The sequence below is a fragment of the Ursus arctos genome, unplaced genomic scaffold (assembly GCF_023065955.2).
Source record: "Ursus arctos isolate Adak ecotype North America unplaced genomic scaffold, UrsArc2.0 scaffold_2, whole genome shotgun sequence".
NCBI classification, from domain to species: domain Eukaryota; kingdom Metazoa; phylum Chordata; class Mammalia; order Carnivora; family Ursidae; genus Ursus; species Ursus arctos.
In genome coordinates, this window is record NW_026622874.1 from 90,478,449 (window position 1) to 90,506,371 (window position 27,923).

Here is a 27,923-nt window from a genome sequence, read left to right on the forward strand (position 1 = left end):
GAACAAATGTTCACACAATAGTACGTGACAGAGCCAGAAATTGATCTCACTTGTGTCCTCCTACTGCATCAGATAATTAAGAGGTGGAAAAAGTCAAATTCAGGAAGGCCTGGTCACTCGAGAAGTGGGCTTTAGATAGACAGGTAACTTGCTTTGGCTGTCCCCATTACCAGACCTGTCATCAGATTTTAGTTAATGATGACTGTACCCTCCCCAATTCTCCCCGAATCTTTGCAGGAGTCAGTTAATAAAGACTCTTTGGGGGGGGTAGCCTCAGTGGCTCAGTTGGTTAAGCATCTGACTCTTGGGCTCAGGTCATGATCTCATGGGTTGTGAGATTGAGCCCCACATCGAGCCCCATGTCGGGCTCCTTGCTCAGCAGGGAGTCTGCTTGAGATTCTCTCCCTCTCCCACTGCCCCTCCCCCCTGCCACAGTCTCTCTCTCTCATAATAAATAAATAAATAAATCTTAAAAAAAAAAAGACTGGATTTAGAAATGCCAGATCCCCTAGTGACTCCAACAGTGAGTTAGTTCTCACTCCACCCAGAAAAGCCATATCAGAATCAGACTGATGTTTTCTTTCCTTTCCCTGCAAATTTTTCTGGAGCTAGACCTGTGGTCACCACTCCTTGGCAACATCATCAGCAACAAACAGAGATAGGGATTGCGAGGTTTTGCTCCCAGACCATGGCTGTGACACCAGAAAGCCCACTTGGTCCTGCCCAGGTAGACAGCAGCCAGGGCTGGACTCATCCAACCTTAGTTTTTGGCTTCTTGTGGAAGGAAGACAGTGTGCATGAGATGGAAATTGCATTTGACTGCCTGTGAAGAGTGCTAACTACAATGACATAAGCACATAAGGATCTATTTTTCTCAAAGGGGGCAATGTTTGCTGTTGGCTCAGCAGTTCAAGGTTGTCAGGGCTGGAGGTCTCTGCAATTCACTTGATCTTTCCCTCATTACCTCAGGATGGCTGCTGCAGCTCCAGCCATCAGGACTAGGCAGGAAGGAAGAGAAAGGAGGGACAGAAAAGGACTGCGTAATTTCCTGTTCAAGAGCTTCCCCCCAAACTCTACTTACTGCTTTTGCATATGTCTGTGAAAGTCTGGGCACCCAGGCACCCCAACGGTATAGGATGAAGGGGAGAGTAGATGGTGGTTAGGCAACAAGCAGTCTCTGCTGCAAAGTCCTGTTGGCTTAGGACTAGGTTGTCCTTGCCTCCAGCATCTCACCACTCCAAGGCTCTGCTGCCCCTAGAGAAGCCCTGAGCACGTGGGCTGCTTCAGCATCCTGGCTGCTTGGGCCAACCTCCCAGCACTCACAGAGCCCAGTGCAATGCAAACTGAAAGAACGAAATGAAGACAATCTAGATTTCTAAAACACTTATTTTTAAATGGAGACAAAAGACTGATTTTTAAAAAAAAAATTTACTCTTACTCATGATTGATGCATGGGTGTGCCTGGCTGCCACTTTCTGTATTGAAGGGTTAGTCTCGGGGTCCAGTGTCCCTGCACGCCGCCTCAACTTCTAAGAGATCTTCAGGAACCACAGAAAAGAAATATTTAAAGAGAGGGAAGGTAACTGTCTCCTTGTTAATCAAGGGGTGGGGAGAATAAGAATAAGATCTAGAAATCACGAAGGACCAGAGGACTATAAAACATGCCCTCACTCACATTTCTTACTTTGAGCATGCCCATCCTCACATCTCTGCCTTTATCAGTTAGTGCCTAGCAGAGAACAAATTCAGCACCCTCTCACCACCCTAGAATTCTGGGTGTCCAGGATTTCCCTTCACTGATTTTCCAAGAAACATTGCAAAGCAGATAAAATCTAAATAGATTTAAGGTAGGGTACGATGCAGTATCACATTCTAACGTAGTTATGTTATAATCTAAATGTAATTCCAAGAAGATATAACTCTGATGTTAGACAACGCTGGGGATGCAGGGAAGGACCTGTAGGCTGTTTGGGATAATTACTTACAGAAGTACTCATAGTTATGGGGTTCAAAGCCAGGAAAGTTCCAAGAGGACCTATTATTTATTTTTACCTTGCTAAGTGTATTAGCGTGTTATCAAAGCGCTCCATGATGGGCACAGCTTGCTGGCGTTCATAAAGCCTGCAAATGGAAGCAGAGAAGCTAATGTACCATTGCATTTCTCTGGCTGGATTCCAGGATGCACTGAGGTTTTCTTAATTTAGGATGGACTGTAAACTTGAATGTCTTGCTCTCGTGCCCACCAGCCATGCTGCCAGCATCCCAGGAAGAAATCAGCTAAGCAACAGGGGCAAAATACCAAGAGCTCTGACTCATCCCCTGATTTTCTGAAACAAGTGTTGAGTCCCCCCTCCCCCCGCCCCGAGGATGGGTTCTGTGACTCTGGGAAGCCACACAAATGGCAGCTGTCAACATCCCAGGAGAAATTTGAAAGGGACACCCGGCCCATTGGTGGTGGCTTGCGGGATAGTGCAGAGCCCTCACTTGTGTACTGCCTTGGGGGAAACACAAGCAGCCCAGCAGGGCAGCTTGGCATTTCTTTCTTGAATCATCCGAGTTCCCATGCTCAAGCTGTGATTCTCCAAATGTCACACCCAATGAATCCTGCCTTTCCAAGGCAGACACATGGCCTGATATGCCCATCCTACCCCTCTCCCTCATGTAACATCCAGAACCCAGGGTGAGCCTTAGACCAGGATGGGCTGGGAGATGTTGGCCTTGTCGCAATTGGCCTTCCGCCATGATGTTCAGTCTTTGTTGGCATGACTGAGAGGTCATTCGGACCCTTCCTGTGTATACAGAAAAACACCAAGAATTGACGGTCTTAGAGTCCAGGGAGGTGCAGGGAGCAGGAGCTGCCTTCTGGGGAAGGGGGGTGGTCCCCATGTTCTGCTTTTAGTGGCCTAAGGGAACAGCCCTTGTTGCCCTTGGATCCTGAGAACTACTGCCCTAACCTCTCCCAGGATTTGATTTGTATCCTTCTAAAACAGCCCCTGTGTGTTGCCTAGCTCCGTTTGGATTGATTTCTGCTTTTTGCAGAATTCCTCCACTAAGACAATGAAGATCCCTTGGCTGTCATTTTGTGACACAGGCTTCCGTGATTTTTTTTTTCTTTTAAAAAGGCATTCTTGGGGGGTGGTGGGGTGGGGGGGAGATTACTTCAATAAATACCTAAAACACACACACCCTGTAAAATATAGAAAGAATACATTCTAATTGTGGTTTCCCCCCAAAAGACTGCCACGTATTAAATGGCAAAACAGTGCAAGTGACGGCGGTCACTTTTGTTTCCTCTGTGCTAGACAAAACAATAAGGCATTTTACAGATGCGGGTTCATTCCATCCTCCCTGCAACTCTTTTAGCATTATTATTCCCATTTACAGATAAGGACACTGCGGCTCAGCTCTGAGAGGTTCAGCAAATGCCCAAGAAGATGCAGCAATTAAATCACAGGTCTCCCTTCCAAGAATATCTGTATTCCTTGCCAGTACACAAGCATTCTCTGGACAATTTTTCTCCATGCACTTGGCTCTGCAGGATATTAATATGTTTCTGTTAGAATGCTTTTGTTGCAAGTAGCAAAAACACCAATTTGAACTGGCTTAAAGGGTAAGGAATTATCTCAGTGAACAGAAGTCTGGAATGGAATGAGCTTCAGGGTTGGTTGAGTCAGTAGCTTTGACCCCCTTCCTCCTCCTTTGTGTTGACACCTGTACAGGTGGTATTCGCCAAATATGGCCATAGCACTACATGTTCTGCCATGAGACATTGGCGGTCCCCCCATAAATAGGTGGTCCAGCTTCTCACTCTCTTGAGTCTGGTGAGCTTGTGACAGAATACAATGGAAGTGATGCTGTGTGCCCTCCCCTGCTAGGTCAGAAAGGCCATGCAGCATCAACCTTGTTTGCTGGAACACTAACACTTAGAGTCAACTACCCACCATGTTGTGCCTGCCGTGCTGTGTGGCAGCTAAGCCACATGAAGAGGCCATGGGTAGGTGCCATCCTTGGCAGTCCTAGTCTTGGAATCCTCCTAGGATCTGCCAGACTTGTGAGTGAACAAGCCTTCAGATGATTCAGCTCCAAATGTCAAGTCAAGTCTTTCCAAATAGACCCCAGACATTGTGGAGCAGAGACAAACCATGATAACTAGAACAATGTCATTTTCATGCCTGTAACAAGATGATGGGAGCTGCTCCAGACATCACATCTAGACCTGAAAATGCCCAGAGCTTAAAGAGGCGCCATCTCTTTCTGTGGCGCTCTCTCTCTCAAGGACAAAATGCTTCCCAGGACCCCTGGCAGGCATCAGAGTGTATCTCTTTGGCCAAAAGTGAGTCACACGCCCACCTGGACAGGTTGAGATGGAGACAACCTCAATATCTATGGCAACACTACCTGAGAAAAGGTTTCCCTGTTTAATTATTGGCAAATGCTAGACTACAAAAAAATTAAACAATCTTTTAACCACAAGACTGCTCAGAAACATTGATACTAATTATGTTTGTCATTTCCAGTAGGGAAAATCATATGCCATATTTTTCATTCATATTTACCGTGAAAGTCTATTTATTTATGTAGTTATTTTAGAAGAGCATTTCACTTCCTGGATCTATTTTCTACAGAACAAAATTTGGGGAAAAAATACAATTAGATACAGCATTTCCATTAAAATCAGAAATATGATACATATGCCTGTTAACACAACTATCATTTTAACATTAATTTAACCAGTGAAATTAAATAAGAACTCTACCCCCATTTAAATAAAGAAATTAGTACTTTTTTCAGAATTAACATACCCAAGGAGATAAAAGACCTGGACTCCAAAAAGTATAAAACACTGATGAAAGAAACTGAAGATGACACAAACAAATGGAAAGATATCCCATGCTCATGGATAGCTACTATTGTTAAATATTGGAAGAACCTATATTGTTCTAAATGCCCATAATGTCTAAAGTAATCTATAGATTTATTTTTTTATTATAATATTTTTTTATTATGTTATGTTAGTCACCATACAGTATATCCTTAGTTTTTGATGTAATGTTCCATGATTCATTATTTGCGTATAACACCCAGTGCACCATGCAATACATGCCCTCCTTAATACCCATCACTGGCCTATCCCAATCCCCACGCCCCTCCCCTCTGAAGCCCTCAGTTTGTTTCCCAGAGTCCACAGTTTCTCATGGTTCATTCCCCCTTCTGTTTACCCCCCCCTTCCTTCTTCCCTTCCTTCTTCTACGATCTTCCTATTTCTTATGTTCCATAAATGAGTGAAACCATGTGATAATTGTCTTTTTCTGCTTGACTTATTTCACTTAGCATTATCTCCTCCCGTCCCGTCCATGTTGCTGCAAATGTTGTGTAATCGTTCTTTCTGATGGCTGAGTAATATTCCATTGTATATATGGACCACATCTTCTTAATCCAGTCATCTGTTGAAGGGCATCTTGGCTCCTTCCACAATTTAGCTATCATGGACAATGCTGCTATGAACATTGGGGTGCATATGGCCCTTCTCTTCACTACATCTGTATCTTTGGGGTAAATAGCCAGTATTGCAATTGCTGGATTATAGGGTAGCTCCATTTTTAACTTTTTAAGGGACCTCCACACTGTTTTCCAAAGTGGCTGTACCAACTTGTATTCCCACCAACAGTGTAAGAGGGATCCCCTTTCTCCACATCCTCTCCAACATTTGTTGTTTCCTGCTTTGTCAATTTTTGCCATTCTAACTGACGTAAGGTGGTATCTCGATGTGGTTTTGTTTTGAATTTCCCTGATGGCTAATGATTTTGAACATTTTTTCATGTGTCTGTTAGCCATCTGTATGTCTTCATTGGAAAAGTGTCTGTTCATATCTTCTGCCCATTTTTTGATTTGATTATTTGTTTCCCATGTATTGAGTTTGAGAAGTTCTTTGTAGATCTTGGATACTAGTCTTTTATCTGTAGTGTCATTTGCAAATATCTTCTCCCATTCCGTGGGCTGCCTCTTAGTTTTTTTGACTGTTTCCTTGGCTGTGCAGAAGCTTTTTATCTTGACGAAGTCCCACAAGTTCATTTTTTCTTTTGTTTCTCTTGCCTTTGGAGATGCGTCATGAAAAAAGTTGCTATGGCCGATATCAAAGAGGTTGCAGCCTATGTTCTCCTCTATGATTTTGATGGATTCCTATCTTACATCGATAAAGCAATCTATAGATTTAATGCAACCCTTCTCAAAATATCAACAACACTTTTAACAGAGCTAGAACAAATAATTCTCATATGTGTATGGAAGCACAGAAGACCCCAAATAACCAAAGCAATCTTAAGAAAGAAGAACAAAGCTGGAGGTATCACAATTCCAGATTTCATGGGGGAAAAAAAAAGAAATTAGTACTTTTTTCCTCCTTTCTTATCTCTCCCGTTTTTACTTTTTGATCTTCATTTATGCAATATGAGATTTGGATCTAATTTATTATGGTTAGATTATTGGTTTTTCATATTATGTCTTTCTTTGTAAGAAGTAGCCAGCTTATTTGCATTTTGCTTTATACTCATGTTCATAACATTTATTTTAACTTAAATTTTAGATTGGATGGTTTTAGTTCTCACAAACTATTTTTTTATGTCCTGCTTTCCCCATTACCAAACTCCTCATTTTATTCATCTCTCAGTGGGCTGATGTGCATTTTAAATCACTTGTTTAGGCAGGGTAGTGGATTTTATGCTTTCTGAGTTGTTGCAGAGCTGTTATGAGGTCTGTTGTCTTTGGAGATGAATCAAAACCTTCCAGGTGTCATATTCTTAAGTAAATCACTTTCCCTTAAAATCTTGGTGATCTCTCTCTAGTGTCTCCTGGAGTTTAGAGTTGCACAGGACATGTCCAAGACGGCCTGGTTTTCTTCCTTGGAAGTTACCCTATTCTTTATGCCTAGATGTTTTGCAGAATTTTTTTCTTTATTTTTGCATTTCAAACATGTCATCAAGATATGTCTAAGTCTTGGCCTCTTTCAAATTATGTTACCTGACTCACGATGAGCCCTAAAGATTTAGAGAACTAAACTTTTAGGAAGTATTTATTTATTATTTTATTTTTTGGTTATTGCTTCTATTCTATGTCTTCTTGGTTCTTTAGAAATAATGGTTTTCTGTATATCTCTATTCTACATCCTTTGTATTTATCATCTTCTCATATGCTTTTCATCCCTGAATCCTTCTTTTTGTATGTCAGAGCCAATGATATTTATTTTGCCGTCTGATTCACTGAAGAGTCCATTTTCTCTCCTATAAATCTTGCTCTTTATTGCTTCTGTTGTCATTTCTGCTATGGCGTTATTAGATTTTTAAAGCATTACTTCTTATATATTAACTCGTTTCCATCTAATCAACAAATATATGTATATAAGAATACCATGGGGCACTCAAAGTGATTGCTGTGTAAAGTTTATTTCCCATATTTTTCCGAAGTATGTTTTCTTCCGTTTCCAAAGTGCTTGGCTCTCCTGCAATTTTTATAACTTGGATTCTTTTTCATGGGTTGCAAACTTTGTGTGTTCATTTCCTCCTTCCATCCTTTGCATAAAGAAAGATAAATAATGGGATAGAATTTGCAATAAACTGGCATGAGCCTCAGTGAGCCAGCAACATTTTTGAGTGTGGGGAGAGCCAGGAACATGGGCAGCTGTATCCAGGGAAGTTCAGATATTTCTGTAGGGCTGCTTCTCCATGAAGGGTAAAGCCTGTGAATCTAGGTCAGCTTCTCTTCTCGTGTGTTCTGTTAGACCCGACCTTCGCTCCAAGCCACATCCAGCTTTTCCTTTGTGCTGCTTCCTGCTCCCATGGTGTGTTACTCTTGCCCTTGGAAATCCCAAGTGTATCAATTAATGTTGCACAATGATGCTGGATAAAAAATCACCCAAAACTCAGTGGCATATAATAAGATGCACTTACAGTGATGTTCATGGGTTGGCCAAGTCAGCTGATCAGGGCTGGGGGTCAGCTGGGAGGCTCTGCATCCAGTGCGAGGTGCGCTTCAAGTCTGTTCCACTTGTTTTCATTCTGGGCCCAGTCAGCAGAAACTTATGGAAAGGTTTTGCATTGAGATGTCATTGGTACAAGAAGGTGTGCCCCCTGCCTCTGCTTATGCCATCTCCTCTAACATCTTCTTGCCTAAAGCAAGTCACATGGCCAAGTCCTACACCACTGGAATATACCCCAGTTGTAGTCAAAGTAGGGGGAGTAAGAGTTTGCTTTGCAATTATTCACATTATAACACCTAGTTCTTTGCCAGTGTGACAATCCACAGTGGCAAAGAGCTTCTAAAACAATGGCCTTGGTCTATCCCATTGCCTTTCTGATACCCTCCCGTCCCCAAATCTGGCAGGGTCGGTGTGCTTCCTCCAGAATCCTTCATCTTGACTCCCTAACGTTCCTGACATGATCTCAGCCTGCCTTTTTAAGTGTTTCTATATTTTATGGCCTCAGTTATCTTGTTTCTATAAAATGTTTGTTTATCTTGAGCTGATTAAAATTTCATAGGCAACAAATAAAATTTTAAAAGATGAGGTCGAGATGTATAATTGAATCCAATAAATGTAGCATTGCACAGCTTCGCTGTGTGCTCAATTTGTGATCTGAGAGGCCATGCCACCTGCTATGCGTGTGACCTGGGTATTAAAAGGGAGAGGCTACAGCTTAACCACAGGCGGAGTTTGTCATCTGGTTCCTAAATTGGAAAGTTATACCACTTACCCATGTGTCATCTCTGTGATCTGGTTACTAAAACAGGGTTGTAATTCCTAACCGTATGCCTTAGCTGTGATTTGGTGAGATGAACAGAAGGACGCAGAACTTACCCAAGTGCCATATTAGTGATCTGGTTACTAAACAGGGGACCGTATAGCCCAACCAAATGTTGTATTTGTGATCTGTTACTAAAACAGAGTGCTGCACCACATTCCCACACACCATGATTGGGTTCCAGTTACTAAAACAAAGGGCCATATGGCTTAACACAGTCTTCGTTTGTGATCTGGTTCATAAACAGAGAGCCATGGGCTTAACCCTGGACTCCTATCTGGCTGTTTTCCTGGAGGAGGAAGGTCTCTGAGTTGCATGGGGTTTCCTCTGGGAACTAAAATTGGGTCAAGGATATTCTAACTAATTTTGGATTCTAAGGGAAAATTCACCACCTTCATTTCCATTCTCAATCTCAGAACAAAGTACCTTAGTTCTCTTAATTTTCGACCACTGATGCTAATAGTTCTGTAGCTGGGAAGGGACACACAGCCCTACAGTGCTATTCTTCTCTCTCCCTTCTGCATACTTGTTTCTTTTCCACCTTCCATTCAGCCTGGACCCATTAGATTTTGGTCTTTTTTATTCTTTTTGTTGTTGTTGTTCCTTTTTTTCAAGTTTTTACTTAAATTCCAGTTAGCATACAGTGTAATATTAGTTTCAGGTGTAGGATTTAGGGATTCATCACTTACATACGACACCCCGGGCGCATTGTAACAAGTGCCCATCCTCCATCTAGCGCATCCCTACCCGCCTCCCCTCCAGCATCCCTCAGTTTGTTCTATGTAGTTAAGAGTCTGTTCTGGTTTGCCTCTCTCTTTCTTCCCCCTATGTTTATTGGCTTTGCTTCTTAAATTCCACATATGAGTGAAATCATATGGTATTTGCCTTTCTCTGGCTGACTTATTTCACTAAGCATAGCACACTCTAGTTCCATCCATGTTGCTGCAAATGGCAAGATTTCATTCTTTTTGATGGCTAATGTTCCATTACACACACACACACACACACACACACCACCTGCTTTATCCATTCATCAACTGATGGACATTTGAGGTCTTCCCCAATGCTGCTATAAATATCAGGGTGCATGTATACCTTCAAATCAGTATTTTCGTGTCCTTTATGTAAATACCCAGTAGTACAATTGCTGGATGGTAAGATAGTTCTTTTTTTTTAACTTTTTGAGGAACCTCCATACTGTTGTCCACAGTGGCTGCACCAGTTTGCATTCCCACCGACAGTGCAAGAGGGTTCCCCTTTCTCCACATCCTCACCAACACCTGTTGTTTCCCAAGTTATTCATTTGAGCCATTCTGACCAGTATGAGGTGATATCTCATTGTGGTTTTGATTCATATTTCCCTGATGAGTGATGTTGAGCATCTTTTCATGTGTCTTTGGCCATCTGTACATCTTCTTTGGAAAAGCGTCTGTCCATGTCTTTTGCCCATTTTCTTAACTGGGTGGTTTTTTGGGGGTGTTGAGTTTGATAAATTCTTTATAGATTTCTGATGCTAACCCTTTTCAGATATGCCGTTTGCAAATATCTTCTCCCATTCTGAAGGTTGCCTTTTAGTTTTGTTATTCGTTATTTGTTTCCTTTGCTGTGCAGAAGCTTTTTATCTTGATGAAGTCCCAATAGCTTATTTTTGCTTTCATTTCCCTTGCCTCAGGAGACATATCTAATAAGAAGTGGCTGTGGCCAATGTCAAAGAGGTTACTGTCTGTGTTCTCCTCTAGGATTTTGACAGTTTCCTTTCTCACATTTAGGTCTTTCATCCATTTGGAATTTATTTTTGTGTACGGTGTAAGAAAGTGGTCCAGGTTCATTCTTCTGCATGTGGCTGTCCAGTTTTCCCAGTACCATTTGTTGATGAGACTGTCTTTTTTCCATTGAATATTCTTTCCACATTTGTTGAAGATTAATTGACCACATTGTTATGGGTCCATTTGTGGGTTTTCTTTTTTTTAAATTATAATAATATTTTTTTATTATATTATGCTAGTCACCATACAGTACATCCCTGGTTTCTGATGTAAAGTTCGATGATTCATTAGTTGCATATAACACCCAGTGCACCATGCAATACGTGCCCTCCTTACTACCCATCACCAGCCTATCCCATTCCCCCACCCCCCTCCCCTCTGAAGCCCTCAGTTTGTTTCCCAGAGTCCATAGTCTCTCATTTGTGTGTTTTCTGTTCTGTTCCATTGATCTCTGTGTGTTTCGGAGAAGTCTTTTGATTCTTTATCCTGTATCTGGTCACATTTTCTTCATCCATTGTGCATCCCATATTTTCCATTCTTTAACTGTGATAATCATCCCTGGATTTTATTCAATTCATCCTCTTGCTTTAACTTTCATATGTGATCGTGGCCCGTTTTTTTTTAGTATTTCCATTTGTTGTGCTTCTCTTTGTGCGTGGGGACTTTCCTCATTGAGGAAAGTTGGTTGTCTTACCCATTTCTTAAGCCAACATGCATTCATTCTTCCGTTCGGCCAATACTGAGCTAGGGCTAACTTTTGCTAGGTGCTGTAGAAATAAAACCACCAACAGGATACATCTCTATTCTCAAGGACCTTCTGGTCTATTGGACAAGACAGAAATGCCAGCAGGCAATTTTCATACACCATTGTAGGTGTGATGATAAAGTTGGGTATGGAATAACATGGGTCCCATGTGAGGGGAAACACATTCAACCTCAGGGAACTCAAGAAGGCTTACCAGAAGAATGTCAGAGAAGGTGAGGCCTGAAGGAGGAATTGCTTTAGAGGAGGACACGGGCCAGAGCAGGGTGTTCCAGATACAGCAGCCTCTGGGTGCTCAGGTGGGTCAGTACGTGGAGGATTCAGATGTAGGGGTGGGATGAGGCAGGACATGATGGCAAAGCCATCACAGAAGTACTTAAGAAGGTACACTGAAGAACTGAGACTCAATGATGAAAGAGCTAGCGAGTCATTGGAGAGCTTTCATCAGGTCACCTTGGCTGCCGGGACCTTGTTTCACAATGAGTGCCTGTATCCAGAAAGGTCCCAGTCCTTGTAGACAGGATCAGAGTAGAGCCAAACCTCATCCATTGTTCCAGCCGAGCAGATCTACACTCCTTATCTCCATTTACAGGTGGTCGCTGCCTGGCCCTTCTCCCCCAACTCCCAGCCCATTGGAAATGGCTTTCCTCTCTAACTGAAGAGAGTCACTAAGAATTATTTGTCTGGGGTCCTGGGCGTGGTAAAAGGAACGCTCCAGAACGAGACAAGTAATGCAATGACATCTCATCCTACTGCTTTGCTGAATGCCAGATGGAAGCTGTCAAGAGAATCCTAAAAGCCTAAATGACAGTCTTTAAATGTGGGAAAAAAGCAGGTATGCTGTAGCCACGAGGAGCTTAAATTTCACAGCTCTCAGACAGAATTACGTGTCGGCCGACTTCAGCTTCCAGCCTGGAGCAGAGATGGGGTCTATGAGCCTAAATACAGAGATGAAATTGGATATCACATCATTAATAGGCCTATCAAAATGATGTCTCACATTCGTATCACCTTGCAGTTTTCATTAAAAAGATTTAACATTCTTATTTTATTTTATGCTCCCCAAATCTCTTACAATTATTGTTATTATTACCTCGTTATTACTCTTCTTATCATTTGATTATTAGTATTATTGTTATCTATTAAATGGATCAAGAAACACATTCCAAGCTATTTAAGTGGCCTGCCCGCGGACGCCCAGCTAGTGAATGGCAGAATCCATCCTTGATTATAGTTCCGTTAGTCCATTCCTATCAACCACTGGCACCAATACTCTGAACCCTTATCTGCATTTATTTGCATGGGGATACGGAGAACTCAGCTGATTCATCTCATTTTCCGGAACTGCCACGGTAGCCTAAGGGGTGGGAATCAGACTCTGGGCTTGGAATCAGTTGAGCCTTACCTGTGTGATACCTGACCAGGTGACATTGGATCCACGTAACTTCTGCCACGACAAAACCGAGGCTCAGGCAAGCGAAACATATAAAGTACAAGGAGCTGGGCATTTTAGAATAAAAGGAGTTTTATCCACATAACAACCCTATGATGTATATAACACTATAGATTTCATAGGGGAAAACGAAGGAACAGAGAAGTTTAGAAACTTTGACTGGGTCACACAGCCATTATATGACCGTGTCTGGATAGAAACCAAGGTCATGGGACTTTTCTCAGTGTATTCCTACTGAGGACTCACACATACACACACACACACACGCACACGCACATGCACGCACACACACATACACATGTGCACACACACACACTCACACTGGTTTTTCATTATGCCTTTACCTTCACATGTGTCATACATGCTCCCCTCAACACTACTTCACATTAATAACACGAACCCCTTGGAGCCTCACCATATCCCTTTAGATCCGCAAGGGGGTGTTTTTTATTCTCAAGAGTTGCTGTGCGGACACAGACATTTTTCCTAGGCCTCCTGCTTGTTTCCGATTGTCCCAGTTCATCACCCACAGACACTGCAGACTTCAGATATCTCCCAGGGGTTGCGTGGAGTGGGGACCATGCCTGAGTCTCACGGGACCCCGCGTTTCAGGAGTGTTCACAATTTACCCTTGACCCCCAAACTGGACGGTCCAGTACCTGGGCCACCCCCCGCTTGACAAACTGCGGCATCCCTTGTGTCCAAATGCCCGAAGATGAGTTCTTCCCAGACCTGGGTGAACTCTTAGCAAAATGCCTTTATTTTATCAACGAAACCCAATCATAAAACTTTTTATTGCCATAACAAACCACCACAAACTTTGTGGCTTAAAGCAACATAAATGTATACTCTTCGCGTTCTGGAGATCAGAAGTCTGCAGTCAGTTCCACTGGGTGAAAATCAAGGTGTCCTCATGGCTGTGTTCTTCCTCACGGCTCTGGGGTGACATTGTTTCTTTGTCTTCTAGCTTCTGACGACCACCTGTCTTCCGGGCGTGTGGCCCTTCCTGCCTCTCTATGCCATCATTGCTTCATCTTACTGCCTTGTCCTCTTGCGACCAACTTCCCTCAGCCTCCCCCTTATAAGGACCCTTGTGATTCCACCTTGGGCCCCCACAGAGAGTCCAGGATAATCTCCCCATGTCGGGGTCCTTCACTTGCTCACATCTGCAAAGTCCCTTTGACCCCATAAGGGAACTGATTTGCAAATCCTGGGATCAGGATGTAGATACCTTTGGGGCTGTGATTCAACCACAGCCACTTCTAGGAGGGCCAGAAAACTCTGTGCCCTGGAGTCTCACAACTTCTCTCTCCAGTGGGACAGGTCACGCTGGTGGAAAGTTACCGCGATGAGTGAATTGTTACTCAGTCCAAGGCTCCAGTCACCATGACAGTGGAGAGTGGGAGCGGAGAGCTGTTAGTGTCCTCCCCTTTGACCTGAACTCAGATACAATACCTTTAATTTTACCCTAGGGAAGGCACTGCAGTCCAGCGATTATGTCCATTTTAAAAGGAGAAACATTTTCCTGATTCTTACCGTGAGACGTATTATTTACAGAACAGTGTGTCCTTGCTCCCTGCGCCCCAGCCCCTCCAGCCCGAACCCCAAGTATGTGTCTGCCTCAGGGCCTTGGCACTAGCCGTTCCCCGTACCTGGAACTTGTACTCCCCGCAAAGAGCTGCTCCACCCACCATCACCCTCTTTATGTCTCTGCCCAAACGGCGCCATCCCACAGGCCCCCCCCCGACTCCCTTTTTTAAAAGTGAACCACCACCACTACCACCACCACCTTCCCCCTGCCAAGAACTCCCCAGCCTCCTGGCTTCACGACATTCCTCACCATCTGACATTCTGGTCACTTCTTTCTTTCCATACTTTCGGTCTGTCCCAACTATACTCCGTGAGGACGGGGAATTTTCTCTGTCCCATTTTCTGGTGCACCCCCAGTGTCTAGAATAATGTCTACCACTTAGTACGTTCTCAGTATATAGTTGTTGAATAAGTGAGAAAAAAAAGCATGCAGAGAAAATAAATATCCCAGCCACAGTCAGAGTCTGAGGTTGACCCGTGGCTGTCCCTCATCACAGGCGGGAACCTGGCCAGCACGTTTTAAGAACCACACCAGGGAGAGCGAGGTGCACATCCCCAAGTCCAAGTTCAGATTAAAGCAGCAGAGTGTGTGGCCCTGGCAGAGGGGAGCAGAAGGCGTGTGCTAAGTTCGAAATCACAGATCTCACTCCCTTGCTCCTTATCTTCGGCTATATTACTTAACCTCTCTGAGCTTCAACGTCTTCGTCTGTGAAATGGGCCTGAGGTAGCCTGCCTGCTCCAGGGCAGTAACCCACGTGAGGCTCCAGCGGGGCCAGGCCAGCCATGCACCTGTCACAGAGGAAGCTTACCTAACATCTAGCCTCTCCTCCGACCTGCTCCCAGACAGTCAAACCGGAAACTAGGCATTTGACATCCAAACGGTCCGGTCCTACTGGACCTCTCATCTCAGATTTGCAGCCAGAGGACCTATCAATGGGCACAGATCCCAGGCAGGTTCTCTCTGTCGACAGATCTTCATCAAGAAAGGCACAGCCAGTTTCTAGATTTTACCCAGACAGCAGTGAAACACATCTACTGTGGAGCCTGGGTTCCATGACGAGACAAAAGCCACATTGAGTCAAAGCAGCCGTGGACTCTGGCCACACCATGTCAGCAGGTGTGGGCGGGGACCAGCTCATTCACACACGTGCTGCTGTGGTTGCTCTGTGTTCAGGACCACTCTCTCTAAGCAATATGGTGCTGGAGGCACCATAGCTCCTTCGGCAGGGCGAGCCGCCCCACGTGGGAGCAAAGGTAGGGACCACAAATACATATCACGCTTCATTGAGCGCAGGGTGGGCAGTGGGAAATGGGCCACTTCAGTGTCCCCTCTGAGCCGCCCTGTCGGAGATGGCCTTTGAGGAGGAGAAGGAGAATGACCAGCTGGGAGAGGCTAGAGCTGGGGTCTGAGCTCCTTTAGGGGCAGGGACTGGGGAGGGGCACCTGCCGTGGTGCTGGCCGGGGCAGGTCGGCCGAGCAGCGCCTTGCTTTCGTTCGGAAGGGTGAGTCTTTTCCAGAGGGCAAAGCTTTTTCAATGTCAGCCATCAATTCTGAGCCACACGTCTGCTCCATAGGTCTGGCAGTTAGTAGACATTTTCTTCTGGAATGTGGCAGTAAATAAGTACTCCATCTCAGTTTTAGGGTGAGGATGGGTCTTCCATCTTTTTCTGAGTCACCGCTGCATTCCAGGGGGCGTCTGCAGAGGCTGGGCCGTGTGCTACAACCCAGTCCCCGTGCTAACCTGAGCTGATTCCCTGTAGGACTGCAGAACACGGTACACTCCTTCTGTCTGTCCTCCTGCCCTCCCCCCCCCGCCCCGCATCAAGTGTGGGGAAACTGCACGAATCAGATGGTTCCATCACGGGCCTGACACCCGCTGTTGCATCTCGGGACCTCCAGCCACCTCCCATTCCTTTGCCCAGCCTGCTCGTCTTGTCCAGGATCCAGATGTGTCCGCCCCTTTGCTCGTGGTGGGAGGGGTCTCACAATGCCTTACGTTCCAGTCTCCCTGTTCAGTTCCCCACGTGGGAACATCGTGGAGCCTGGCAGGAGGAGGTCTGCTTGTTAGACCAGGGAAGCTGTGTTGTCCCTGGTGTGGGGCCAAGCATGAAAGGGAAGGCACAGGCAGGAAGCGCTGCATATCTAATGGCCTTGTGTGGCCTTGCCACATTGGTGCTCGGAGCACACTTAGACCATGGCTCTATGTTTACGCTGCACTGAGATAAATGGATGAGAGCATTCATGCAGGTAGAACTCTGGCTGCCCAAGATCCTGTCCGGATGCCCCAGACAACAGGGGTTGCTCCCAGGGCCCACTGGACACAATCCCACCCCGTGGTTGAGAAGCTCTAACCCACTGATTGGCGCAGCGCTCTCTTGGTAGGATGATGCCTTTTGCAGATGGGTGGAGAAAAGAATAGTAGCGGGCAATGTTCCAGAGATTATGTAGCCCATTGTTTTCTCCAGAGGAGAAGGAACTATGTCGTCAAATTAATCTCACACCCTCTGTGATGAGGGAGTTTGGATCCACGTAAAATCTGGTCGGGGAAGCCGGGGTCCCCAGCCTTGCAGTCTCCTTACAAAGCAGAGCGCCCAGCGGAGAGCAGGGAACTCTGTCCTTCCAGCAGCCGGGAATTTCATCTTATCAAGAATTCAGGACTTCACTGAAGACTTGGGCACCCCTGAGTTTCCTCTCACAGCAGGAAAATACATTCAGTTACTCTGCTCGTGCACCTTGAAACGAGAAGAGAATCCATACATGGGAAGTCCCATCACACAGGGACTCTTCTTGGTCTTCTGTCGGATTTGGGATTTAGGGACCTTGAGCGGGGAGGCAAGGCACGTGAGAAAGACTCTGCTTGGAACAAAGGGAGGGGTCACGTTTACTCATTCGGCAAACATCTGTCCTGCATCGGGCTGGGGCCAGGCTCTGTGAAAGGACTGACTAGACACTGCGCATGCCTTCAGAGTGCCCAGCATCTGTTGGCAAAGGCCATGAACAGATGAAGAACTCCCATGGGAAGAGCAGTGATAAGGAGTTCCGGAAACCCCAGGCACCCATGGGTCCCACCAACTACTCTGTTTATGCAGCTGTTTAGAGACTAGGATTCCCAGCATTCAATGATGTGGAGAGCAGAGCGTGAAGGACTGGCATGTTCCATCACCATGGTAGACAGCCACCTGGGGGCAGCATGCCCTGGGCCTCCCTTCTGTACTAGAACTTCATGTATCTTTGTACAAATTGAGTGAGCATGGGAATCCCCTGGGGCCTTGTTGAGAGATTGCTATGTCCCACCCCCCGCATCTCTGATTCAGTAGGCCTGGGCGGTGGGGTGCGGGAGGAGCTGGAGAAATTGCACTGCTGACCACTTTCCAGGTGCTGCTGTGCTGCTGGTCCAGGAAACACACTCTAGAACCTCTATGTTAGGCTAAAGGAGGACGTGCAACAGTGTTCCCACCTTGAAAGAACCATGCTTCCTGAGCAAGAGAGAATCAGCAGCCACAAAGGGAGGAATGGCCCGGGAACTGCAGGTGGAGCTCAGGGACACCCACAGCTCCTGACTGCTCAGCACAGATCCCACCACCAGCCAGGCAGCAAGGGGCTGAGACATCCAACCTGGTCTTTTCCATGCAAGTCCCACATGATCTCATTCACCTCCAGGTACGCAGAAACCACAGCAACTGTACCATCAGACTAATTACAACGGAGCATGCCTAAGGGAAAGGATACAAAGAAAGAGGCTGCCTCAGAAAAGTTCATCAGGGAAGAATCGTAGAAGATGCCTGTTTGACGTTCTTTAATATTTTAAACTTTAAAAGCAATGCAAGATATTTTGGATCATTTTTTTTAAGATTTTATTTATTTATTTATTTATTTATTTATTTATTTGATGGAGGGAGAGACAGCCAGTGAGAGAGGGAACACAAGCAGGAGGAGTGGGAGAGGAAGAAGCAGGCGACCAGCAGAGGAGCCCGATGTGGGGCTCGATCCCAGGACTCCGGGATCACACCCTGAGCCGAAGGCAGACGCTTAACAACTGAGCCACCCAGGCACCCATGGATCAATTTTTAAAAAAAAATCAACAGTAACAGTCTGGGCACAAAGGGAATGGACTAAAAGGGTGAGAGTGGAAGGAATCAAACAACATTGCAGAATGAAAACCTTCACTGGAGAGAGTAGGAGCAGAATTAACAATGGGGAAAATATCAGCGATGTGGAATACAAAGCAAAGAGATGAAAATGATCAGAGAGGACGCCTGGGTGGCTCAGTCGGTTAAGCATCTGCCTTTGGCTCAGGTCATGATCCCAGGGTCCTGGGATCGAGCCTCACATGGGGCTCCGTGTGCAGTGGGGTGTCTGCTTCTCCCTCTCCCTCTGCCCCTCCCCCTGCTTGTGCTCTCACACTCTCTCTCTAATAAATAAATAAAATCCTTTAAAAAAAAAAACAATCAGAGAAAAGGTGGGAAATATGGAAACAACGGGTAGAGATTTTAGAATTGTGTGTGTTCCAGAGGAAGGGACCTAAGACAAGACAGTAATCAAAGTGGTTGTCCAGAAATAGCAGGAAGCCGAAAATGACATTGGTGTAAAAATTAAAAGCCCCCTCACAAAACTCCAGCTGAGATCACTGCAAAAACATATAACTTAACACAGCGTGGAAAACATTTTTAAAATTTCATGGATAATGCAATATTACTACTGGTGTCCGGGAAGAAAAAAGAAATGATCACCCAACTAAAAATTTAGACCACCACGCGACCTCTTTGCTCCTCCCCCACATTAAACAATAGAAGATTCAGAGAAGTTTCATCAGAACCTCAAGGGGAAGATTTGTGTGATTCTAGAATTTTATACCAAGCTAAGTCTCTTGTCATAGGAGATGGTAGGAACAAAGTATTATCAGATTATGAGAACTCAGAAAACGTAGTGTTCACAAATGCTTCATTATCAAACTATTTTTAAAAGTTCTCTTAGCAGATATTTGGATGAAAATCAGGGTTGGGACAGTTACAGAAAAATGGAAATGAGCATTGAAATCAATTAAATACAATGAAGTGGCAGTAGCTGTTATAAATTTTGTTGTAAAATTAAATGCAGAAGCCAAACACCATTCTAGAAAAAATGCACATGGTAGGAAATGTGTCATAATAAATCTCCAATTAAACTTACCAAGACTGTAAAGTGTTGGATAAGAGGTTGGAAATAAAGGTATTATAAACTTTCTTATCATTTGCAAGGAAAGATGAGAAAATGCAATTTAATTTTTTGAATTTAATAATGTAAGAAATTATGGCTTAAGTAATGCACTTGATAAATGGAAAGATATCCACCAGTATAATCAAAACTAGGACAACTGTAGGTTTGGGGTTTTATTTTTTATTTTTTGCAAAAGACAAAAAGCAAGGAAACCATAGGGAAAGCTGAAGTCTGGAAATGAAATAAGAAATGTATAGCCAAACATGTTTATAAAATATAAAATGAAATAAGAAAATAATGAAATAAGAAATAAGAAATGTATAGCCAAATAAGAAAAGTATAGCCAAACTTGAAATAAGAAAAGTATAGCCAAACATGTTTATAAAATATAAAAATGCAATTAGCTTCTACCTTTGGAAGACAAAGAATCTCCAGTTAGATTTTTTTTAATCCAACTCTATTCTCTTTATAAGAGACAAGAGATATTCTCTTTATAAGACACATGCCTTTTTAAAGAGATACGTATTAGGGGCGCCTGGGTGGCTCCGTTTGTTTAAAGCATCCAACTCTTGATTTCAGCTCAGGTCATGATCTCAGGGTCCTGGGATCAAGCCCCCCATTGGGCTCTGAGCTGGGCTTGGAGCCTGCCTAAGATTCTCTCTCACCCTCTCTCTCTGCCCCTCTCCCTCCCTCTCTAAAAATAGCTAACAGTAAAATAAAAACAAAGAGACATGTTTTTAATACAACACAGAAAGTTTAAGAACCGAGGGGGAGACAAAAATCTAGCAGAAAATCCATTCAAAAAGAAAACAAGCATAGCCATATTGATGTAAAAACAGATTTTTTTTTTCAAATAGAAGGCACTTAAATTTTTAAAAAATTATTTTGGATTATATATGCCTGATAAATTTAGTATCATTTGACAGCACAGGTGATCCAAAAAATAATCTGATCTCTTGAAAATTTAGACTCCTAGGTTTTTGTTTTTCAATTTTTATTTATTTTTAATTCCAGTATAATTAACACATGGTGTTATATATAGTTCCAGGTGTACAATATAGTGATTCAACAATTCTATACATTACTTGGCTCTCATCATGATAAGTGTACTCATTAATCCCCGTCACCTAGTTCACCCATACCCCCACCTAGCTCCCCTCTGGCAACCACCAGTTTGTTCTCTCTCTATTTAAGAGTCTGGGTTTTTTTTGTTGGTCTCTTTCTGGCACTTGAATATTTTTTTAATGACTGTGTAGATTGGTAGAAGGTATACTACAGTCCTGTACCCTATTCCCATGTGTAGGTGTTTTCCCCCACACTACCAAGCAGTTCTCCAACATTAGCTCGGTGTCCTATAGTTCAACTCAGTTCTGACCTTATCTACCTGGAGATGTTATCAGATTCCAGGAGCTCAGGGCTCAACCCAGAAGGCTGCCCTCCACTTCAGTTGCCAATTGTGAGTCCGGATTGTTACCCATAGTTCTGACTAGCTGCCTGTAAGTCAAAGCTTCCTGGGACACCCTCCTTTGAGTTCCATTAATTTGCTAGTGTGGCTCACACAACTCAGGAAACCAGTTAGATGGCTTAGATTACTCACTAGATTACTGGTTTATTGCAAAGGTTATTAAAGGATACAAATGAATGGCCAGATAAAGAGAGATGTATGCTGAGATCCCAAACAAGGGGGCTCATGTCCTCATGGGATTTGGGGCACATGGAAGTGTCCTGGCTCACTAACCTAGAAGCTCTCTAAATCCCCTCCTTTTGGGTTTTTATGGAGGCTTCATAACATAGGCACAGTTGAGGGGCGCCTGGGTGGCACAGCGGTTAAGCGCCTGCCTTCGGCTCAGGGCGTGATCCCAGCGTTATGGGATCGAGCCCCACATCAGGCTCTTCCACTATGAGCCTGCTTCTTCCTCTCCCACTCCCCCTGCTTGCGTTCCCTCTCTCGCTGGCTGTCTCTCTCTGTCGAATAAATAAATAAAATCTTTAAAAACAAAAAACATAGGCACAGTTGATTAAAACATTGGCCACTGCTGATTGAGTCAACCTCCAGCACCTCTCCCCTCCTTGGAAATCAGGGGGAGGGACTGAAAGTTACATGATTGGTTCCCCTGGCAACCAGCTCTCCATCTTGGAGGGATTTCCAAAGGTCACCTCAGTAACATAAACTTACTTGAGGTTGAAAGGGGCTTGCGAATAACAAGACACCCATTTGTGGCTCGGAAGGGATTGCAGGAACTGAGGACAAGAGACCAAATACTGAAACAAAAGATGCTCTTATCACTTCAGAAATTCCAAGAGTTTTGGGAGCTGTGAGCCAGGAACCAGCAACACTAAATGGAAGACTAAAATATACACGTATTATAAATCACAGTATCACATACACCCTGCCCATTCTATCGTGGAGGCTGTAACCTGTTTATCTTGATGTCCTCCCAATGCCTTCCCAGGGCTTTTTCATACTCCAGACCCTCTTCCTTTCTGATGACTTTTATTATCACCTGTATGCAAATGACTTCCAAAGCCGTATCATTAGCCCATATCTAGACATCCTCCTGGGCTATTCTGTCGGGCTGTCCCTCAGGAACCTCCCGGGCACAAATCCAGAATTCACCTGGTCACCTTTCTCTCTGCCTGGTCTTTCTGTGTTCCCTCCAGCTGAACAGAAACGCAGGCGTCATCCTGATTGGCTCATTCCCCTTCACGCTCCGCACACAATGAATGGTTAAGTCTTGCCAGTCACGCTCTTACGTGGCTCTCTTACATGGTTCTTCATTCTCTCTGTCACCATAGCCCACTGTTAAGAAGTGATTGAAGAAGACAATTTAGGTGATGAAAGCAAACTTTCATACTTCATGAAGCAGACAGTTTGCATTCGGAGAATGCAAAATGGGGCGGAAGACAGGAAACTTTTATAGGATAATGCATAGGAAACAAGGAAGAGAAAAATTGGAAATGTCTGATTGGCTGGGGACACACACAGTGAGCCCTGTTTGGGGGGAGAAGGCCCAGCATTGGCTTGGTGGCCGGCTGACTGGATGCACTGAACTTCTCAAGAGGAACATTACAAGGACGCAAAAGTTATCTCAGCTCTGGTTTGCTAATGTGTCACCTCAGGCAGGAGTGGCTTTCTCCTGGGCCTAGAACATTAGGTCAACACCACCACAGTTTCTAAACCTGTTGCTTCAGTAGCCTCCTCTCTGGCCATCTTGCCCCTTGTACACCAAGCATATTTCTTCTCAAGCTCAAACTCAATGAAATCATTTCTCCAGTGAAGATCCTTTAGGTGCACCCCATTCTACCCAAAAGAGAAAACAAAACTCCATTCTTCAAAAAATGAAACCTAGAATTACGATATGACTCAGCAACTCCACTTCTGGGTGGTCTATACCCAAGAAAGCGGAGAGCAGGGACACGATCGGGTATTTGCACACCGACGTTCGTAGCAGCATTATTCACGGTAGCCACGGGTGGAGGCAACACGGATGAAGCTAAGTGAAATTAGCCAGTCATAGAAGGACAAACACTGCCACTTATATGAGGTGTCAGATTCATGTTAGACTGTCTACAGGAAGTAGAATGGTGGCTGCCAGGGGCTGGGGAAGCAGAGAGGGGGATGGGGAGATAGTGTTGAATGGATGTGGAGTTTCAGTTTAGGAAGACGAAAAAAGTTCTGGAGATGAATGGTGGTGATGGTTTCACAACAATGTGAAAGGACATCGTGTCACAGCGTTGTATGCTGTTACTGATTAGCACTCTCCCCGCAGCTCTCCCCTCATCCCCTACCTCCTTCTACTGCTCCCAGTCCTCAGAAGAACTCAACCTATAGCCATTCATGGAACACGTCAGCTTTCACACCCTAGGTCTTGGTTTGGCCATGAGTTGTGGCCACCATGTCCTTCTCCCCTCCCTTCCCCCCACCCTCCTACCACCCCACTCACCTGGCAAACCTTTAGGTCTCAGCTTGCATGCCTGTCCTCCAGGTAGCCTTCTAGAACCTGCTGCCTTGTTCACGGGTTCCCAAGCCATCCAGTGCTTCCCCCGTCATGGCTCCTAACACACTGAATTAAAATCACTTATTGGATTATCTTTGGAGGGCAAGATTCATGTCTTGCTCACCTTTGCATCTCCATCAGTGTCTGGCATGGAGTCAGCCTCAATAACTACTGAATTAAGAAATCACCCTTTTTTGCACAAAGGAATAGCCCCATTCAAGTAATATTAGGACTGTAAGATACAGTTCTCTTCATAGACTTTAATATGTGACCCATGGTCTTTGACAAATCAAGTAGTCCCCAGAAAAATAAGGTTATAGGAGATGGCAGATTATAAATGTAAGGCTACATAATATAATTAATGAAGATAAATATGTTCATGTAGTTGACCCTGCAGAGATATCATAATGGAAAACTCCTTCTGTTCCTAGAAACTAACAGATGTACAGGCTGCATTCTTTAATCATGATTCACTACAAACAGAATAAAACAACAAAAACCAAACCTAGAAGAAAGAAAAACAAGTAGGATTATAAATACAAAATGGGATATCAGAAGTACTGAGAGAAATTTTAAACTGTGGTACTAATGTGTGTAGTTACATGCTAATCTTTTGGCTGGTTTTCTGAAAAAGAAATACAGAATTCCAAAATTGACTCAAGAAAAATTTAAAAGCTACAGGACTGATAATGGAAGGAATACTTGTTGGCATTGTGTCCATAGTGTTTGACAGTGATGTCTTTCAAACTTATAAAAGAGATCTATGCTGACAATATAGAAAACTTGGAATCCTACTTAATTAATTTTGTTTAAATATTAGTATCCTGTTATTAAAAGATGACCCAGATGGCTGAATAGAAGGAAAATAGAGATTTCTGGAATCTGTATCTTGTCTTCGCTTTGTCAGACTCTGGCTGATTCTTTTCACCTAATTTCTGATTTTCCGTGAATTCTCAGCTGGTTAGGGTTTCTCCAGGCTTCCAGCCCTTCAGCTGGTCTTCCAGGAAATGCTTACTTATTTTCTCAGTCTCTCTGATTTTGTCACTCTTTGTCTCTGATTGTGGCACACTGGGTGGGAGGGTGTCCAAATTTTCTCATCTGTGATGTCCATCACCATCACCCTGCCAGCCTTCTCCCAGCACCCAAGCTAACAACCACATGTTCCCCTATCAAATCTAAGGGGCAATAAGACTGCAGGTCAACCCTAAGTGTGTCTCATAATTCACTCTATAGTCAATAAACTATGATGCAGAAAACAAATCCACTTTACACCCCCTACTTCACTTGTTCTTACTTATATAAATGGCTTTGAACTTGAGTCATTTAAATTTCCAGCAAATTTCAGTGACCTCATTTCATTTGTTACAATAAGGGCATATTTAAAGCAAGGTAAGGATTGATTACAAAGAAAGCAGAGAAAGAAAAATGTCTAGAGCTTTCTTTCACTGCGATCCAGACTAAACTTAAAATATTATTCTGTACTCATTTTTGGCTGAGTTTTACTGCAGAACTCCCAAAGGCTTCATGGCCAACATAAGGGTTTATTTCTCTTAAATCACATCCCCTTTGTGAGTTAGCCCCACGTTGTATTTATTCCAGAAGCCAGGATGAAGGAGCAGCCCGTATTTGGTGTAAATGTTTTTGTGACAGAAGGGGAAAAGAAATGGCAGAACACAAGACAGCTTTGAGACTTCTCTTTGGACATCCATCACTTTCTTATATGACTTTCACTGGCTTTTAATTGGCCAAAGCCTTACATCAGTGGGCAGGGAAATAGGGTCCTCTCACATGTTGGGGAAAGAAATAATTGGAAATAATAAAACCTATTACAGCCCATACTTTTGCTCACAAATATTCATTTCCCTCCCTTCAGCCACAAAATTTACTCCGCCCTCCCCAAAGGAAACACCCAAAAGTCCCATGCAATTACAACATATAAGACTCAAGATCTAGAATCTCATGATATACATTAAATCTGGGTGTGGCTTCTCCTAATCTGGAGACTATATAACTAAAAAAAAAAAAATCCCCTCCTCTCGCCCCACCACACTTAGCATATAAGGGTGGAACAGACTCAGGCTAACCACCCAAACAATCTCATCCAGAAAAAGAAAAATGGAAGACACATAACAATCAAAGGCTTGGAGCAAGTCTGAACTCTTATGGAACAGACCTTGGGGTGAGGAATATTCCTTGATTAGACCTTAGTTCTGCTTCCTGGAAACTGCTTTGAGTTCATTGCATGATTTCAAGCATGGTTCCCAGCTTCACCCTCTGGGAGATCCGTCCTTTGCGCTGGTCAACTAGTACTTATCTGATGAGGGCATTGGAGAATATGTCTTGCTTGGGGCCTGTGTAGGTTATTCTCCTAATGGCTTGTGCCCATAAAAGGTTGGGAGCCCAAAGATCATTGTAAGTTTTGAACAGTCATCGAGTCTTTTAATTCCAGGCTGTTGGCTCTTACCCAGTACAGCTCTCTCAAAAACTTAGTCATTTTTTTAAATCTATTTGATTTCAATTGTTTTCTGCTAATAGCCACATCCACAATTATTTTCAGACATAACTCTCTCTAAACTTAACGAGTTTCCTCGGAGAGTCACTTAACATATTCAGAGGTTTTAATAAGGAACGCTTAGATTTGTTTTGTTATTTATAGCATTTCTCAATTTTCTCTCTTCCTAGTTGAAAATGAGAAACAATTGCTTCTTTCTGTTCTGTAAGACCAGGAATTTCTGAGTTGTCTCTATCCCTGGCTTACAAACCAACCGATTCTTTCCTGACCATATCTCTCTTTTTCCCCCCCTTTTTAAAAAATTAAGATATAATTCACATATAACATTACATTAGCTTCATATATATAGGATAATGATTCAATATTTATATATATTGCAAAATGATCATCACAATAAATTAACATCCATCCCCACGCATAATTACACTTTTTTGCTTGTAATGAGAAGTTCTAAGACCTACTCTTTTAGTTTCAAATATGCAATACAGTGTTATTAACTGTAGTCACCATGCTGTACATGAGAGCCCCAGAACTTTTTATTTTATAACCAAAAGTGTGTACCTTCTGAACCCCTTCACCCATTTCACCCACTGCCCACCCCCAAATCTTGCAACCAGCAGGCCGTTCTCTGTATCTATGAGTTCAGGGTTTTTTTGGTTGGTTGGTTGGTTGGTTGGTTGGTTGGTTGGTTGGTTGGTTTTAGATTCTATATATAATGAAATCATATAATATTTGTCTTTCTCTGTATAACTTCTTTCAGTCTGAGCTCACCTCTTTCTTGTGGCACCCTGTCAGATATAACCAGTTGCAACCATGCTGTTCCCCAAACTAATTACCTAAACTCATTTGACATATATCTGTCCTTCAAGTCCTCACAGGCAATGACTTACCAAATGTTGTCCTTCTGCATAACATACATGGGTCTTTATCTTTCCAGCCTCCCATAACAGTTTTCTCATTTCCCACCACTTGGCCCTGGACCATCATATTTTAGAAAGTTCGTGATGGTAGCCTGTCGCTTCCGTGTATTGATTTTTGTATTATTGACTTAAACTAAGTTAGCAAACAAGCCCAAAATCTTTACGGCCGATAACAACAGAGGGCATTTCTTACTCACATTACTTTTCCTTTTTGGGGGGTATCTTCAGGTCTTCTCCACTTTATTCTTGTTCTGGGGCCCAGACAGAAGGAACACCCCCACATGGGACATGCTGTTCTCATGGCGGAGGGGAAAGAGCACATGATAGAACCACATAATGGCTCTTAAAGCTTTTCATAGGATGTGGTGTATGTGACTTCTACTCACATTTCATTGGCCAAGAAAGTCCTATGACCGAACCTGACAGAAATGGAGTGGGAGAGTATAACCCTCTCCGGAGGACGGGAGGAACAACCGGGGGAAGCTACACCCGCCCTTTAGCTTCTCTTTTTCATACACACGGCTTTGAACTTGCATTTTATCTTGTTAGAACAAGATACATGTTTACTTTTTTAAGATTTATTTTAGAGAGAGAGTGGGAGGGGGAGGAGCAGAGGGAGAGGGAGAAGCAGACTCTATACTGAGCAGTGAGCCTGACGCGGGGCTCGATCTCACAACCCTGAGATCATGAGCTGAGCCGAAACCAAGAGTCAGACACTCAACCAACTGAGCCACCCAGACGCCCGGAACAAGCTACCTATTTAAAGCAAGATGGGAATGGCTGGCTCCTTGGGAGATGTGTCATCTTTAGAGACGTGTGCCTTGTCTGAAGTGTGACACAAGTCCAAAGTCCGTGAGGTGTGCAGGGTGTACGGAGGTGACAGCAGATGGCTTGGGTGAGTGAGTAGGAAGCCAAACTAGCAGGTGGCATTTT

The 27,923-nt window shown here is 43.8% G+C and overlaps 1 protein-coding gene across 1 annotated transcript in view; it reads left to right on the forward strand.

Annotated features, from left to right (window-relative positions):
* CALN1 (calneuron 1) overlaps nucleotides 1-27,923 on the forward strand; it is a 404,458-nt gene that overhangs the window by 361,667 nt on the left and 14,868 nt on the right. The window lies entirely within an intron of this gene.